This window comes from Engystomops pustulosus, chromosome 2, assembly GCF_040894005.1.
Source record: "Engystomops pustulosus chromosome 2, aEngPut4.maternal, whole genome shotgun sequence".
Taxonomy (NCBI): Eukaryota; Metazoa; Chordata; class Amphibia; order Anura; family Leptodactylidae; genus Engystomops; species Engystomops pustulosus.
The window spans coordinates 207843706-207862089 of NC_092412.1; positions in this window are offsets into that span (position 1 = coordinate 207843706).

Consider the following 18384-nt stretch of genomic DNA (forward strand, 5'->3'; position numbering starts at 1 on the left):
ATCCTAGAGCACTTTTCCCTCCATGCCTTCATCTAATATAAAAATGACCCTCAATGCTTTTGGTAGTTCACCTACAAAACTGCAGAGGCTACACTAGCTGTTTAATTTTCTCACTGGATATACGTAAAACAGTGATATCATTAGACGGTAGGACCCCCCCATCCTCCCCCCGGCCTCACAGTAAGCACTCCCTACACAGTATTGATAAAACAAAGGGCTGGAATGAGGGACAGGCAAGGGTAGGCACCTTCCTAGGGCTGTGGGCTGTGGTCATTTCCTGTGGCTGTAGGTTCTATGATGATATCATAATAAGACTTTCAGGCCTGGTTAAACTATTATTTCTACATGTAGAAATAAATTACTCCTGGATCTGCAGGACGTGCGATGCCAGCACCATGTGGTCGTTGTCATCTTCAGATGTCCTGTAGGTATAAGAGTCAATTACATCAACATGTTGCTGACCTGAAAAAAAGCGTAGCTGAGGAGCAGGGGGTTAGAGCACAAACAGGGCTGGATGCTGGGGTGGCAGGAAACCGCCAGATAACATAAAATATGACCATTAACAAATTACTATAATAAAATTTGCATTGTACTTTAAAGGTAATCAGAATCACTAATGGTAGAATCACTAATGCTATTTTCACTTACCAGTTCATTTCATCTTCTTCTTTGAGAAACTGTATCTATTATCTCCTAAAAAGCCCTATTTTTAGGAGAAATAATTAGCACAACGTGTTTCATGGGGCAGAGAACTCTGGGAAGAAGACAGGAACACCCTTGATCACATGTGCAGACATGTAGACCAATCAGTGACCAGCAGGCTTATTCGATGTCAAAGCCCTATAAAAACAGATGGCCATTTTCAATCCTGTCATTTCAAACTGCATGTGCTGTCTCTAGCGTCTAGCTGCTTGTCCAGGGTGTCCATTTTGGGGGATCTGAATACCCCAAATTTCAATTCTTTTTTGTTGCTAAAGTAGATATCAAGAAATCCATGTCAAATCAACATAGTTGATGGAGTGATTTTTGCTGAGCCGAACCGGCATCGACATACACGGGATGCCCGCTGTAACTAATAGCCAACACCCCAGTGTAACACCCGCGGTTGGAGTGGGCTCTGATCGCGGGTGTTTAACCCTTTAAATGCCGGGGTCAGCGTGACCGCAGCATTTAACCTGCCTTTGGGGGGGGTCTTTCCCCCACGATCGCCCCCCCCCCCCCGCACCATTTTCGGGGGGCGCCAATCATTGCTATGGCAGCCCTGGGGTCAGATCAGGACCCAAAGCTGCCTGTAGGCACTGCCTGAAAGATGGCATGTGCATAGGCTGACACTGCTAATACCCTGCCATAAATCAGTATTGCAAAGTATTATCATGAACAAGCAAACAGATGACTGCTTGTTCATGTCCCATGGTGAAAATTGTGAAAAAAGTAAAAATAAAATGTTTTTCAATAGAAAATAAAGCAATAAATCAATAAAAATGCCCATAAGCCCTATAACATTTAAAGAGACATATAACAAAAAAGTCTAAATCATAACACAAACTCCACATATATAGTATCACCGTGTCCGTAACAACCCGTAGAGTAAAAGTACCTGCACGATGAGCGCCGTAAAAAAAACTGTTAAAAACCTGTCAAAAATAATGATTTTTCTTTTTTTTACTATTGAATCCCACAAAAATGCAATAAATAGTGATAAAAAAAAACATATGTATCCCACAATAATACTGTTGCAAAGTACAAACATGTCCCACAAAAAACAAATGGTATTTCTATTTTTATCTTTTGGAAATGTGTAAATTTTAGGCCTAAATGAACATATAACCCACACAATTTGACCATTCTAAATTTCACCTCCATTTTGATTTAATTACTAAGATCTCAAGGGGTTAACAATCATCCTAAAATATGTTTCTGATAGTTTGAGGGGTGAAGATTTGAAAATGGGTTGATTACATAGGGGGTTCCAATGTAAAATATGTAAAATTTAAACAAAACAGTATTTATCCCCAAAATAGTCAATTCTGAAAATACAGAAAATCAATATTCGATTTCTAAGCCACGCAACATCAAAACAAATTATCCAGACATTTAAAAAATTATGAAATTGTAAAGTAGACATTTGAGAAATATTAGGCTACTTATTTAGGTTGTAAATCTATCTGCCTGAAAACAAGATAATTTTGAATTTTGAAAATGGTAGATTTTTCAAAAATTCATCATTTTTTCTTTTTTTTTTGTAAAGTACAACATGTGAGGAAAAAACAATCTAAGAATCAATTTGATGAGTAACAGTGTTCAAAAGTTTTAACCATATAAAGCAACATATGTCAGAATCCAAAAAATGGGGCTGAGCCTTAAAGGAAACCTACCATTTTAAAATGACATTTATAAGCCAAAAATACCTTGCAACAGCTCCGGGTGAGCGGATACCGGAGTATATCTTGACTATTTGCATAAACCGCCGTAGTCCGTGTAAAACATTTATATTTAAAGCACCCTTCAGCGCACCACTATATAGCTGTCCGCACCATGCGTGCGACCGTTCATGCGCCTTATTATGAGGTGCCGGAGAGCTGGTGACATCACCGAGCTCTCAGGCACACTCGCGCCTATGCAAAATCAAATTTTTATTGTGGCTGGCTTTGAGCATGATGCGCCCAGCTATATAGTGGTGCGCCGAAGGGGGGTTTAAATATAAAATATATTAAAAATGTTTTACACGGACTACAGCGGTTTATGCAAATAGTCAAGATATGCTCCGGCATCAGCTCAGCCAGAGCTGTTGCAAGGTATTTTTAAGCTATGAACTGGCTGCCTCCTTAAGGATTTAACCAATATGTCAGACAGAGAGGTGGCAGGTGGAGCAGGCACAGGTCGTAGCACAGTAAGGGGGCGTCGTAGCAGGGGTGACTCAATGAGGCCAGAACTGCCGGTGTCATCTAGTGGCAGTGTGTTGATTAACAACCAAAAGATTCTCGATTCTTACTTCCTCCCAAATGACGTCTGATAACCCCAGCCAAGAGTCCATGGGTTCGTCAGAAACAACCCTTAGTTGGCATGACCCAGGAGCAGGTCAGCGGCCCTCACCTGTCCTCAACCAGCCTGTGTCCTGTTCATTTCCCTCAGCCAGAGATCTACTAGGTCTGGGCTTAGCGGACACTTTACAATGCCATTTTACTGTGGCCACATTATTGCCACGGCTGCTGTGGGGAGATGGGGGGGGGGGTAGGAGCAGCAGCAGCTCCATCAGCAGCAGCTTAAGTCTGGAGTCATGGAGCAGACCCTGTGGTAGTGGCCTACTTGGACAGCACCCTATCACCCCAGGTAGAGTAGACTACTGGGCAGCCAAACTTGATGTGTGGCCACAACTTGAAGAGTTTGCAACAGAGAAGCTGTCCTGCCCAGCCAGTAGTGTGGCATCAGAGCAGGTGTTCAGTGCAGCGGGTGCCATAATTATTCCAAGGAGAACCCACTTGTCCACCCATAATGTGGAGAGACTGACCTTTGTCAAGATGAATCAGGAGTGGATCGGCCAGGATTTCAACACACCTATGCCTTATGCATCAGATTAAATCAGCCTTTCCTCAAACGTTGAGAAATGAGTCTGGATTTTAACTACCTGCCTCAGCCACTATTCTGATACTTCCACCCGCCTGATGCCACACATCTGCTGCCAGTTGCTATATCTACCTCCCACAATCTTTACCAGGGACTGGAATTGTCACCCACCTCCACACTTGTGCCACTTTCTGGCCTCCTCCTGCTGGCACCTCTACACTCTGTCATTGTGCCACACTGTGGCCTACCATGTTGCTGCCACCACCAGAATTTATCACTGTGCTACTTTCTGGCCTCATGCTACTGCTACTGCTGCCACCCACCTACACACACTGTGATTGTGCCACTCTCTGACCTCCTGCTTCTGCTGCCACCTCCATACTTTGTCATTGTGTCACTCTGTGGCATAATATGTTGCTGCCACCTCCATAATTTGTCATTGTGCCACTCTGCTGCCTACTCATGCTGCTGCCAACTGCCCACTGTCTCCCTGGATAACCCTGTGATTTCCATACTGCTGTTTTCACCATCCACCACTCTATGATGTTGCCACTATGTTTGGTTTACCCCTTCATTTCATCTTTCAGAAGGAATGAAAAGCTTCTGGATTGATAACCAAAAGCAGGAGTGGGCACAGAACACAGAGGACATGCAAATATCCCATTTACTGGTCATCTGGTTTTGGATCTTGTTTGTTTTTGGCTTTAGCAAAAATGATGGATTATTGACCGATTGAAAGCGGACACTGATGGATGAAAAGAAGGGCAAAATGATCATTGACGTCAATGCAAAATTACTGCCGACACCCTCTTTCTACATGTATCAGTGTATAACAGAACAGGTTCTGGTAATCTATGGAATCATCTGATGTCAGTGTAAAAAGAGGGCACTCTTTAATGTTATAGTGAGATCTTGGCCCTCAGCTCAGTCCTTTCGAGCTGGCTCAGACGTTATCTTGTAAGGCTGTGTTCCCTCTTCACTTATTTGATCAAGTTGGCCCCTGTAGGTGCCCATGGAATTGAAGAGTGAAGCGATTCTAAGAGCGACGGCTGTCATGTGCATGTCATACTAAAACACAGCATTGCTTGAAGACCATCCACTTTCCCAATGCATATTTAAGCAGCCAAGAAATACCTGTTTTTTTAACATGAATCAAATTTTTAAATAAAATTCTTGAAAACCCGCCCATATACAATTATAATGGCAGATTTCTTTTAACTTGTTCCATTGGGAAACAAAGAGTGTTAGCTGTTTCTTATAGAAGATAACCCCCCCCCCCATTATCAGGGCTCCGATCATGGGTGTAAATCCGTTAAATGCATGCAGGGGGATTTTCCCCACTATTGGTGCCCTCTGCAGCGGTCTCAGCGGGAAGGGGGTTCTGACCGTTGCTATGGCAGCAGCGGAATCTGATCTAAGACCCAAGAGGTGTCCATAGTAAATGCCTGTAAGATCCTGTCACAGACATGACCTTACCGGAAGTGTGTCAGCCTATGTGATTGGATAGGCAGACAGTGATAGTACCCTGTAATCAGTATTTTAGGGTATTATAACAAACAAACATTCAAATGATTGCTTGTTTATGTCCCATAGTGAGACAAATAAAAAAGTTTTAAAAAATTTACAAACCTTACATATATGGTATTGCTGCTTCTGTAATGACCTGTAAGTCAAAGGATTAGTTGCCATTTTGGTTCTCTATGATTTCCCCTATGATGAGACATATTGGGGCAAATTTACTTACCCGGTCCATTCGCGTTCCAGCGGCGGCTTCTCCGCTCTGGATTCGGGTCCGGCCGGGATTTAATAAGGTAGTTCTTCCGCCGTCCACCAGGTGGCGCTGCTGCGCTGAAAGTAAACTCATCGCGCCGGAATGCACCGAGCTGGACCAGGTGAAGGTAAGCGGTCCTTATGCGACACATTTTCGGTTTTTAAATGCGGCGGTTTTTCCGAATACGTCGGGTTTTCGTTCGGCCACGCCCCCCGATTTCCGTCGCGCGCATGCCAGCGCCGATGCGCCACAATCCGATCGCGTGCGCCAAAATCCCGGGGCAATTTAAGTACAAGCGGCGCAAAACGGAAATATTCGGGTAACACGTCGGGAAAACGCGAATCGGGCCCTTAATAAATGACCCCCACTGTGTATAGTCACCTTGTCATGACAGATGATCTCTTGCATTTTGATGAGACTTTTTCATTTGCTGTTTCATACATAGATAGATACAAACACTGGAGGTACACACAGCAAAACCTTGATCCAGTATCATTTGTACAGATGTAGAGAATTGTCACAACATTCCAAAGAAATTATCTCAATAAATGATCTAAATGTAAGAGACATTGGGCCAGATGTATCACTTTTCTGTGCTTAAGCGCCTATATTCTGGCGCATTTTTGTACCAGAATAATCACAAGCTACAACCATCTGTGATGAATTGAATTCCTGCCTTTTATTATTCACTTTACTTTAGGCACAATTTAGGTGCAGTTTAGGCGCAAGGTAGGCACAATGTTAGATTGGGACAGTTACATGTGATCCTCCTACCTGAGTAAGGCTCTTGCTAATCTAAGGGAGGAAGATGACCAGATGAATCGGTTGGTCAAAGTTGAGAGTTTGTTAAAGAACATTTTTGGAAGGGAGATGGGGATTGTTTGAAATAGGTACAGCAGTTTTGGTAGAACTGTCATTTATATACAGTTTATTCTCCTGATCCAAGATATCTTTTTTGTTGTTTCCTCATTTCGTGAGATCATTTTCGAGAGATATGAGAAAGTTCTTGTAGTTATGAGCATAGATGGAGTCTATGGTTGAGGTGATCTGTATTCCCAAGTATGGGACGGCATCTTTCTTCCAAGTGAATGGGTATGTGTTTTTTAGTGAGTTTGTCAATGTTTCACTTAGACCGAATCCCATAGCTGTGCATTTAGTTAAGTTCATTTTATGATTGCTAAAGTAACCAAAGGTTTGTAGAACTTTCCATTAAGTATGGAAGCGATTTCTCCGGATTGGAGAGATAGATTAGAACGTCATTCGCAAATGCTGAGCAAGCATAAGAGGTGTTTCCTATTTGAATTCCTTTGATCTCTGGGTGTTTTCTTATGGCTATTAGGAGATGCTCAATGGTTGAGCAGTGGGGAAAGGGGGCATCCTTGTCTAGTGCCATTGCTTATTGTAAACGGAGAGGAGTAATTTGGGCTTTGTTAGGGTGTTAAGGTAAATTCCAGGAATCCCCAGTCCACCCAATCAAATGCCCTCTCTATTTGACTATAGGTATTGTGGACTGTTGAGTAGAAAGTGAAATCCTTAATATCTGGATTTTGAAGTCTCCAGGAATCGCGGAGCTGCATATTGTGACGTGACTTTCTGATTCTATTAACTTTATTAAATGGGAAGGGCGATTTCCCAGTAGAGGTGTCTATAACTGGGTTAAGGGCTACATTGAAGTCTCCTGCGAGAATGAGTGAGCATTCAGCAAATACACAGAGATCATCTAAAATTTGTGTAAGAAGTTGGTTTGGTCTGTGTTTGGTGCGTAAATATTAGCAATTGTGAAGAGCGAGCCTTGTGAGTCACATTTACAAAAAAGATATCTCGCATGGTTGTCCATTTTGGTTTCTTGTATTTTACATTGTATACTTTTGTGAATGCATATTGAGACTCCCTTAGTTTTCCCTTCCGATTTGGTGCAATGAATGGCTGTTGGGAAGTACTTATTTTTGATGTCTGGAGTGTGATTCGATTTGAAATGTGTTTCCTGCATGCACAGGATATGAACTTTTTGCCTATGCATAGTGTAGAGGATTTTGGATCTTTTTTCGGGTTGGTTAAGGCCCTTCACATTTAGGGAGGCCAATTACAATGACAAAGCCATTTTGTTTTGAGGTAAGAAATCAGTTAGTTTGTAAATATGAATAGGATTATTGGAGCGCGGGGAGAGGTTATTAGGTAAGAAAACCGGCCTTAGATAGACTATGTTGGTCAAAACTTATTAAAAATTGCAATTACGCAAAAAAGAACAACCGTAATGTCTTATTACAGTTTAACGTATTGGGGGTGTTTTGTGTTCGATAGTATGTAATTATCGGTTATTAGAATATTGGGTTACCACTTTTTGGAGCAGCACGTATGTAAGAACCATTTCTAAGTGGTCACATTGTCATGACAGACGGTCTCTTACATTTTGATCAGACTTTTTCATTCATGTTTCACTGCCTGTTGCAAAGTCAAGTTATCAGTTTTTAAAATCTTAGATCGTCAGATGTAAATTCACTTTAATTAGTCAATGGGGCTTGGAGAAGATTCATATAGTTATGCAGTCATCAGGTTAAATCAGATGGAATTTGTTTAGCAGTTCGGGAAGCGTCAAGCTGATGTAAGCGAGGGACGTGTCAGTCACATCTCACAGGGTGATATTTAGCATGGTGGCTACATGACTAAAAAAAGCTACTCACACGTTCCCTTTAAATACATCCATTACTCACAATTTAAGAAAAACAAAACAAAGAACATCTAAATACAATTCTTCAGCGTTAATTACTTGGAGCTCGGAACACACAATGTATTTTCTTTTCAATTCCATGTCATTTTGTGTGTAGCTGTAAGTTTATATATTTCCTCACACTACCCTTCTGTTTTTGTCGCCCACTGCATCTGTCATCCTTGGGAAACGCTAATAACTATGTGCCAACCATCAATGAGACAAGATTCACACTCAAGCTGAGAGGATTATCCTTGTATCCTACACAGGAGCACTTTGAGGGTCATGTAATTACTAGGAAGTTGCCAAAAATTATCACTGCTGCCTTTAATGAGGGTGGGAGAAAGCTTGTACCTCAATGCAGGGCAGAGCAAAGATGCACTCAGTGACATGAAAATTAGCCTCCATGAATACATTAGTGCTGTGCATATCAATTTCTGAGCAGTAGAACATTCATTCAGAAATCTGGCATTTCCGGAGAACTGACATTTGTAGGACATTGGTGGAAATTTATAGGCAACCATCTTTCTGATGCCTCATTGTCTTTTATAAATCAATTCAATCCTCACTTGCTGAAGCATTATGATGTTTAGATTAGCACATATTATTCCAGGCCATGCATTTTATTACCATTCTTTTTATCGGTGATTAATTGCTTCACCGATGTCTTATTTTGCAAATGCTGAAAATGTAACATTAATACAGAAATGGAATCTACCTCTGGAAGATATAAGAGGAGGGATCTGTATGCTGCACATATGCAAATGACAAATTAGAAAAGCACGAGGAACATATGTCAAGCAGCCAAAAAAAGATATGATTAACAATATTTTATTATATTGAAGTACAAATATACACGGAAAACTCAAAAGGACAAAAATATAAAAACATTTAAAACACGAAAATGCAGGTCAACTGCCTTCGTGACTGCACATAGCAGGTGATGCCATGCAATAGTGGCAAACCACCTGCAACAGGGCCCCCCAGAACACACCAAAGGATGAAACAACCTAATACCACATGCTGCACTCAAGCTATAACAAGGAATGTACTACACAGTGTAGAGGTCTAAGCGGGAGAGGACCAGGTGTGAGTCAACTCCATATAACGCCACCAGGGCAAAAAAACGGTCGGCCCTGACGGTGTAATGTATGGTCCGCAGAGTGAAAAATCACTCAAAATAACCAAATCCAATAAAAGAATGAACAAAACCAATAAAAGACCCAGATGGCTATGGATAAAGCTGAGGCAGAATATTACCAAGTGTGTGGAGGTGGTCCAAGGGAGCCCAGGCAATGCCCCACGCGTATCGCCGCGAATCGCGGCTTCCTCAGGGGTGCCCAAATGAGGTGGCGTCTGTGTTTAAATACCTGGTGTAGCGATGACATCCCACACTGCCGGTGTGTGGCCCGAGCGTCATGGCGGCGCCCATGCGGTCACGTGATCGACAAAATCACGTGACCTAGTGACGTCACTTCCGGTGACGCAAGTCTCCGTGTCCGCGCATGCGCACTCGCATTACGCGACCGGACACGGGGGGTGAAAGGAACATAAAGTGCAATATGTATGTTTTCAAAGGGATCTCCATCCATGGGGTACATGACTACATAGTTATGCACTTTACATTACTTATGCACTTTATTACATAACCATTTATGCACTTTATGTGTATAAAAATAGCTAAGCATTAAAAACATAAACAAAAAATATAATATGCATTGACAGTTCTGTCTACTTGCTTATTTGGAGTAGGGCAATATCAAGTGTGACTACGGATATTGTGAGTACTTCAGTGGGGACTCCAAAAGCTGATGGAATTGTATCAATGTTTTAGTTCATGTTATAAGACAGTCTACATGTTAAATAAGGAAAAGACATGTGCCAATGGAGTACAAAAATCAATTAAAAACACAGCTGTATACAGGCAGCCTCCAGGTTCGGATTTGTATGTAAGTCGAAACTGTATATTTTATAATAGTAATCCCTATGACAATTGGATTTAAACATTTTAGATTATTACAAGAACCAGAATTAACAATAAATCTTAATTGCAGACACCTTTGATAACTGTTACAGCTGATCATTGTAGCCTAGGGCTAAAATATACTAAATTACCAACATCCAAAGGTCCTTTGTAACTAGGGGTCATCTGTAAGTTGTTATTAAGTAGGGGACCACCTGTATCATGCCTCAGAACCGAAACAATATCAGGATGTGGAAAGAAACTTTATATATATATATTAAAATATAAAAATTATACTAATATACTAAATATAAACCACAACATTTAAATGTATAAATTTTTGGCATTTATACATTGGGGCACATTATCTAAGGGCTGTGCACCAGTTTTCTGTCAGAATTTGCACATTATTTTAGGTGCAAACTGCTTGCACAGGTATTTATGTAGGCAATTCTTTTGTGGCGCAACTACACTAGTCTTCATTGGATACAAATTTCTGCACTGAAGGGGGCATACCGGTGCTCAGTCAGACCGTGCACCACATTAAACATGCAAAGTCCGACAGAAATGTGTTGCACACCCTATGTTAAAGGTGCACCAAAAAATAGTGCTGGTGCACTCTGTGCAGTGCAGGGAGCACCAGATTCATACAGAAAGTGTGCAACAAATCCTGAATCTGCGCACTCTGCACTATACACTAAATGTGCTTCAGTACCTGATGGAAATATCATCCAATAAAGTAAACATATATCAATACACAAATATGAAATAAGAATCAAATAGAGTTACCGTTAAAGGGGTATTCCAGGAATCAGCATAATTCATATGCAAATGCATACTCAAAATATAAGCTAATGTGTAATTAGTTGTTATTTAAAATTTTGCTCCCCTTAGCAGAAAATGCTGCTGACATACAGTGTAATGAAGAATTAAAATGCTACTGGCCCTTTAATCAGTCCGTTAATTTCCTCTGCACGGTCCGTCACAGAACAGAAGATGGCTGCTGGTCACATGTCCACATCACATGTCCTGTACCTGCCTGGGCAGGTCATGTGATCACCACTATGTTTGGCTGTAGTCAGTTGGTTGCAGTGCATCCAGTATGAAAAGTGTTTTGGTGATGGCTGTTACACATCATTACTATGTTAACAGAGCAAGAAAACCTGTTACATCATCACTGGGAGCAGAGCATAAGAGGGAGGAGGAGTTACTGAGAACTAAAGGATCATGGGACTTGTATTTTCCAGTGGCGGCCATCTTGGTGATAACTCCACCTACTTTAGAGAGGACATAAAATGTTGTGAATCATAAAATCAAACTATTTAAGCTCCGTTTTGTGACAAATGACATTGAGTATTGTTGTATTCATGTTTTTATATCATCATGGGTTTTTGTGTCAGACATTCATATTCCTGGAATACCCCTTTAACACTTATCCCTTGAGTAAGCTGTGGTGATAAGATCTAAATTATGAGAGAAGGACTCTAAAACTAAAATTTGTGACTTTAAAAAAAAAGTTGCAATATTTTCTTTTTCTGGTGCATAAATTGTGGCAGGGCTTTAAATATTGCCTTTGTGTCTTTGCCACTTTTGAGGAAGAATAAAATTGGGATCTGTATTCTTTAAGGCTTTACATTGATGATATTACATTATTTTACTTGACTGGAATAAATATTCTTAACATTTGAACATAAAACACATTGAGGCACATAAGATACATTTTTAATGTCAAAAAACATGATAATTATTAATTATTAAGAGCTTTTGCTTTCTAGCATAGTTTTCAGTATACTGCTGAATATGGTTATAGTAAATGAAATCAATATTTTAGACGATTTGAAGGCTATATGACAAACTCTAAAACAGTGTGATCAGCCTTTTTACTTCACAGCTTATTACCAGAAAGACATTTATAGCATTGACAGTGTGACATTTATTAGTTACTATTATGGCTTTGGCAAGCAGTCATTCTAGTTTTTGTCAGGTTCCGGTAACGAAAAAAATGTCAGTGTTTATCTGAAAAGAGGTTACTAATCAACCACGTTAATGACCCGTAATACATTTGTAGAACAGGTGGTTATTGTTTACTGAATTTGTTAAAATGTTATTCGAATTTCTAGATTTTCTCCATATCCTATTCAGCTATCAAATTTTATAATTAAACTATTATGTTTTCCATCCAAAACTCACTGCTAAAGGTAAAGCTCCACTTGCTATACAAAAGGCAAATTATCATTTGTCAGTTTCTTTATGTGAATACAAAATAATAATACATTTATTTTCACTCTATTGTTAAACATTTTTTCTGTTTTATTGAATTTTGGTGTGCAAATTCTGTCACATCATCCATCAATCGCAGATAGTTAAAGGGGTGGGCCACCCTCAAGATAAAAATTAAAAAATAATGGCCACTTGACCAAAATCTAAATTTTAATCCCCCAGTCCTACTGTCAATGAATTAAGGATAATTACTTATATTCTTGCTGTTGTCCCTGTTCTCTCCATTTTCCCCTGCCTGGGTCCCTGACTGGATGGGGTCGGTGTGCTCCATCTTCTTCTCTGTCCATGTGCAGTGTTACAAAGCTGTGCCTCTACTCAATGAGTGGACACACAGCTGTGAACACTCACAGCACAGGATCGACTTCGACGCATGAGGCTGCCCTGGACAGAAGGAATGTTACGTTTCCCTGCAGAAATGCAGTGAAAAGAAAATAGAAAGAAGAGTCTGCCGGACCACCCAGATGGATCGGGACAATGCTGGTGAATTCTATTGAAAGGTAAGTTACAATATTATTTGTTTTCCTGCCCCAGACAATAACTTATTTAAAGCGGCCAAGCCCTTCAAAAAATTGCAAGAATATGAAAAGTGTATTAATGGTCACTGATTTACGCCATTAATATGGATAATCATTTCTGTTAAACTCAAGATTTAGAAGTGGTAATTGTTCTTCATGTCCGTACTTGTGCTCTTGTGCTCCGTAGTTGTGCTCTGTTCTTGTACTACAACAAAGTATCCAAGAAGAAATAGAACAAAACTTACTGAAGGATGTCACCTGAGCAGGGTTCTTCTTTATTGTACATAACATTATAATTATAATATTCGGAAGGAGGAATGTGCAGGACAACAAACCGTTTTCCGTCGTAGCGGTTCTTCCAGTTACGAGGTTTAGAAATTGTTTTGGATAAATGAATTTATTTTCCAAGAAAAGTACACCTTCACAATAGATTACATGACAGAATAGCAAAGATACAAAACAATCCTTGCTATGTATGTTAATATCCCATATATGGAGGTAAACTGCTAAATATTATTCAGTTAACACAGCCGGTTGAGGATATACTTTTTCTTGAGAAGAACTATTCTTTATTCTTTATGGAGGTAGTACACAGTGAGGATAGAGCTCTTGGCACCATCAGCCTCTTCTCAAAACAGCACAAATGGTGGTGCTCAGCAGTAGCATATAGTCCATAAAGTCATAGTAAGATGAAAGAAGTAAGCGGCACTCAACAAAACATGCAAAGATCCTTTATTGAGGTAATGTATGGTGAAAGAGAGGGACCTGGCGACGGGCCGTTTTGTGCTTCCTAGCGCATTCTCAAGCAGTTGATCTTTATTGAAGTATTTCCTTTTTTGGGGACATTCCTTTTTTGATCAATTTTTTAAAAAATTTTTTGTTCATTGTGCATGTCCAATACATTCTTCATTGTGCAAGTCCAATAATGCTTTAGATGTATTGTAGAGATTGGTTTAGGTGCAGCGACACCAAGTATGTGGGGGAGTGATTGTGATTTTGACAGATGAGCAGACCTAACTTCACATTCATGTTTAGGCCACGGCCGTGCAACCCCTGACCAATCATAGCCATGGCTAGCTGTTGGGCAAGTCAATTTGCCATATTGGCTGTTCAGCCAATGGGGCAGATTTATCAAGCTGTCTGAATTTCAGAATATTTCTAGTTGCCCATGGCAACCAATCACAGCTCAGCTTTCATTTTACCAGTGCTCATGAATATTTTAAAGGGGAGCTTTGATTGGTTGCCATGGGCAACTAGAAATATTCTGAAATTCAGACAGCTTGATAAATCTGCCCCAATAAGTCCTCTCTAAACAAGAGTAATACACTAGAATTACAAAGTATGGCCAATTAACCATTATCCTCATCCCCTGAGTAACCTATGCATGTGTAGGGTTTGCAACCCTTAATACTAGTTCTCCTAAAGGGTTACATTTGAAGACCATTCTATTATATTTTTACTAATTATCTTTTGCTTTTCATTCCCTTTGTATACTATGCAGTTTTGTGAATTTTCTTATGCTTTTGTATGTATCTTACCTTGCTTGATTGTGGGATGTGCTGTGAAGCCACACTTGTGTAATATAAGCGTTTGTCTTTGTCATTGTTGAAATGTTACAATATACATGTGAAACGCATCAACAATGTCCCCTTTGTTATTTTCTGATTTTAATTGCATGGAATAAAAATGTATTATGGCTTAACTAGTCACATTAGTAGACTCTTTCATATGCTACTTTCCTTACCTGAAGCGGCTTAGTGCCCTCTACCTGCTGAGTGTCTGACCTTACTGTGGCTGATGTTCATCTAACTAATTACTATGGTGCGCTGAATTCGTCCTTCTTCTTTCTGCCAAATAACCAATGAGTAAAACTAACTGGCAAGTAAGGGACATAGATTTCTATAAAGGATTGGAAATATTTATACATAACTTGAGGGATGCGGACCATATTTAATTTCTTATTTATTGGTGCTGTAGAAAAATGTAATACCTTCTTTACGTTTTCTATGCACTTATTGTAATTACCACTTAACCCATGAAATGACAAGACAAGAAAACAAACAACTATGGTGATAGAAGACAGAGTGTGAGTCTTGAGTAGCCATACCTGCTCTTAAACGCCGGTAATACCAACCTTTACCTTAGCCTAAACTACAATCTGCTGCATATAATGAAGCACTGTCTCATCAGATAGATTCCTTCCCAAATAAAAGTAAATAGGTGACAACAGAATCTTATTGGCAGTATTATATATTCATGTTGACATCTTCTGCACAACTACTAGGCCTAGCAGTGTCAAAATGCATGTTTTATCAATTAGCTTGAACTGTATGGTAACTTGGCGAAGACTGTAGGTCGGCTACTACAGAGTACACTTTGTGTTCAGAAACAATAAAATCTGACCATCACTCAAGTGAATGAAAAATAGTCAGCGCTAATTCTATGCAACAAACACGTGCTTTGGAATGGGGGTGTATGGGGCTCTTTTGAGTGCTGGGATCTCTGAAGACTTCTGATCATGGAAGTGCAAAGTGTATTGTGCTCCCCACCGTTTTGCATGGTGGCCTGACGTAGGAATGATGGATAGATCTCAGACTACCATGTCATTGGTATACTAAGTAGATGCTTTTAAATGTTTTTAGAATTTATACAGATGTAAACATGGCTGGTAGAATTGGGTAATTTTCCTATTTTCCTGCTGATATTTCCAACTTTTTATTTATAAGCTCTATATTTACGTTATCATTTTGACATGCATATACATTTTTTAAGTCTTAATGTCTCGTGATATTTTTCAAATTTGTTCTTTTCTTTTTATGCTGGTTTATTCTGTCATCATGGTTTTGCAATGGCTGCACTGCTGTTTCATTTATTCCAGGCCAGTGTTTTAGCATGAAGTAATGGAGTATCCTCCACCATACAGCAATGAGTTCATATATGAGAAGAGAAGCTAGTGGTCTACTTCACCTTCATGTTTTCTTTCATAGGATATTTTCATGGTAATTTAATTGGAAATGTGTGTTTCAAAAACTTTGTCAGTGTACGTATTTTACCACTGGACCGGAAAAAATATAAAATTAAAAAATGAAATGAAATAATAGCACAGCAGCGTAGGTTCACAGAAATGTCAAAAACATTGTCAATACATTTTCCTGTAGATCTTTTTTTAATGCTGGATTAATAAAGACTGACTGTATATAGTACTGCTCCCCATTATTGGAACCCTTAATTTTTTCATAGACATTGGCCCACATTTATTAAAGCCCCTGTATCCATTTTCTGCATGACTTTGTATGTTCTTTTCAGTGCAAATTGATTGTACATGTATTTATAAAGTGTCTGCGACACATATTCACTAAAGGAGGCGTTTTGCTGCACAGTCGGACCATGATCCACATTTATTATGTGGTGTCTGACAGAATTGTGTTGCATGGCCTATGTTAAAGATGCACCAAAGTTGGTGCACTCTGTCGGAGCAGTCTAGGGGGCGCCAGAATCATGAAGAACGTGCAACACAAGTCATGACTCTGCCACACCCTGCACATTTTACAGGCATTGTATTGTTTTTGATAAATGTGGTCCAATATACTTAGAAATAAATATAAATGCACCAAAGATATATCATCAGGATTTTCTAATTTGTGCTCCAAAGTAACACAACAATTAAGCATTGTTTTCCAACATACATGTATTAATTTCAACAGAATAAACATTGGGCCACATTTATAAAGCTTTCTTCCCAGTATTCTAGGGTAGATTTCACATAAATACAAGTGTAAACTGCTGACACATATTAAATAAGTGTTTCCGCCAGTAGTGTGTCGCAGATGCACTATGCATGCCTCGACACAATACTGTGCACATAAAGGGACATTTTGGTCCACATTCGCAATGGCCACCACATTTATGTCGGAAGTCTGACATAATTGTGGCGCACGCACGTTAAACTGAGAGCAATAGAAAGAAAACTGGTGCAGGGTGTGGCAGATTAATGAAATCTGGTGCAGTCAGAACAATAGTGAGGTAAACTGCATGTAAACTGCATTTAACAATAAATGTGGCCCAGAATGTACAGCAATAGAGGCCCCAAATTAATTTTGTTCAAGCTGTTGAATGTTTGCTGGTTTCTTTTTCCCCAATGGCAGATTTCACCTTTACACAAAATTTCAATGGGACTGAGGTCAGGAGTCATTGTCGGCCACTTTAATACAGTCCATTTTTCTCTTTTTCAACCTTTCCTGTGTACTTTTGGATGTGTGATTTGGGTCACTGTCTTGGTGGATCACCCATGATCTTACACTCAAGCCAAATTTTCTTACACTGGACATTTTATCTAAAATCTCTTGATAATTCTCTGATTTCGTTATTTCTGTAATACGTTAAAGCACTCTAGTACCAGGTGCTGCAAAGCAACCCCATAGCATAATGGATCCTCCACCATGCTTTACTATTGGTAGGTTGTTCTTTTCTTTATAAGCTTCATTGTGTTGTCTTTAAACAACCTGTTGCTTTTCATTACCAAAAAGCTCCATTCTTGTTTCATCTGTCCACAGAACATCTTTTCAGAAGGATTGTGGTTTGTCCAGGTTTTCTTTGGCAAAGATTAGTCATACCATTTGATGTCTTTTCTTCAGCACTGGTTTCTTTTTTGGCCTTCAAACTTAAAGTTCTGCTTGGTTTAGTGTGTGGCATATGGTACTTGTTGACCCATACAGTTCCAGGTTGGCCTTCAGGTCTTAAGATATTTGACATGGTGTTTTTGTACCAACCTTCAAAGACATCTCTTGTCGATTTTCCTCTTTGCCCATATCAAGCGAGGTTCTTGACAATTCCATGCTTGGCAAACTTCTTAATAACAATGGGCACTGTTAATAATGGGATACCAAGCTATTTGGAAGTGTTCCTTTACCCTGTAAAAGTTTTGGTTTTGCTAATAATAGCAGTTCTGATATCCTCAGACAGCTCCATCATGCTACTCCATGTCTCATGGGAGAATTAATCGCAGATGATTTTCATTAGTGAAGTACCACAAGTTGAACCAGTAGATTAGTTTGTAGAAATCAGCTGGTTTATCTACTCACTCGTGGGAATTCAATCTATTCCATAATCTAAATATCCATAATTTAGATCCATAATTTAATGTTATTATACTGGATTGAGTTGGAAAAACATGAATGCTTACATGCCGAAACAGTGTCACACTTCAAATGGTTGTGTCCGGTAGTAACTAAAGCGTATAGTGCTGAAGTTTAATGAAACGCATAAACTTTAGACAGATGTAGCTATGTTCTTGGAAATTTCCTTTATTGTGGACAAATGGGGACTTGAATGCTATTTTTTGGTTTAGGAAATTCTGTTTTCTTTTTTGAGAATTGATTAATTTATATGCTGATATAGAACATTTTTTTCAAAGTTCTACAGCAAAGAAATTCTATATTAGACAAATCCAGCAACTTTCCCATGTTTCTAACTGCTACTGTTTTGTCATTTTCAATAGTTTATGTTCAACAAATGCAGATTTGTTACACACAGCGGTCATATAAAATATGTTATGCTAAAAAGGAACATGACAGTATTAATGTGC